General features: G+C 42.0%; 1 protein-coding gene across 1 annotated transcript in view; it reads right to left on the bottom strand.

Annotated features, from left to right (window-relative positions):
* The window catches only part of LOC102376944 (protein HIRA), a 58,432-nt gene that overhangs the window by 25,258 nt on the left and 31,908 nt on the right, over positions 1-1,266 (bottom strand). The gene's annotated exons all lie outside the window — the stretch shown is intronic.

Here is a 1,266-nt window from a genome sequence, read left to right on the forward strand (position 1 = left end):
GCCTGAGACTTGATGTTGTTAAAGGGAAAGGAAGCCTTAGTGAAGGCACCAGGCAGAGTCTCCCATTTTCCACTCTCACCCTTATGCCCTGGTCCTCCAACTCCCTGCCCACCTCCCGTCTGCTCTACCTCTTCTTGCCTGCACTTCAAGAATGGTGCAGCTTATGGCCACCACCTCCTTCTCTCCAGGCCAACCAGCAAGATGCTGATGCATGTGCAACAGGGGGAGCACCAAGGCCAGAGGACAAAAGAAATCTTCCCCACTTCAACTGCAGCACCACAGCAGCCCAAGATGGACAGGATGACATAGTGCAGGGCAGCACAATGGAAGCTGCTAAAGCATGCAGCTCATAGATCTTGTTTTCCTTTCTCCAGTGCTTTGATGCCATGCAGCATCATGTGCTACTGAGAGTTCTGTCTAACGGTGGTATTACCACCATTAAAGGAAGGAAGCAAGCAGTGGTCACTGCAGATCTCTTGCAACATAGCAACAATGAGACCTACACTGAAGATAACTGAAAAAATCATGTTGTCCCATACAATACAGGACACCAGAGAAGCCTGTCCTAGACTCCATACCTTTTGAGAGAAAACAAGTCCTCAGAAGGCTACTATATTCTGTGCAGTGAGTGGTTAAAGTGTGTTTTATTACTTTACAAAATCCTTGTTCTTTACTTGAGACCTAATACATAACTTTAAAAAGTCTTCTGCTGCTCTTGATCATAGTGGAAACTTTACCTTCTTAAAGACCACAGAAATACCTTTGAATGAATTATATTTATTGAAATATAATTATTGTTATATATTATTTATTTCATTTTTCTGAATGAAAAACCACCAAGAAGCTTAGATCACTTAAGTGAGTGGGAACACTTAAAGAACTCTATGTCGAAGAAAAAGGGAACCTTTTATAGACACAGCAATATGAATTTTTGGAAGAGGGGGGAGGATGAGCTGACAGGACATACATGACTTTCATTATGTTACAGAATATATATTCTATACAACTTAATGAAAAAGCAGGAGCTTAGTCTACATGTCTTTCTGCACTATAACACTGCTCTCACTATTACAAACTACTTACATTATATCCTTCCCCTGATGGAACAAATACTCCCCTAAATACATAGGAGGGAAATTACCATTTTTTAAAACATTTACTACACCCATGAATATGATATACACCCTATTTTGAAAGGCCCCATACAAGGAAGAGATTTCAGCCTGAAGTATGGAACTGGGGGGGGGGGGGGGGTGGGCGGAGCAG

Source organism: Alligator sinensis, unplaced genomic scaffold (assembly GCF_000455745.1).
Source record: "Alligator sinensis unplaced genomic scaffold, ASM45574v1 scaffold570_1, whole genome shotgun sequence".
NCBI lineage: Eukaryota > Metazoa > Chordata > Crocodylia > Alligatoridae > Alligator > Alligator sinensis.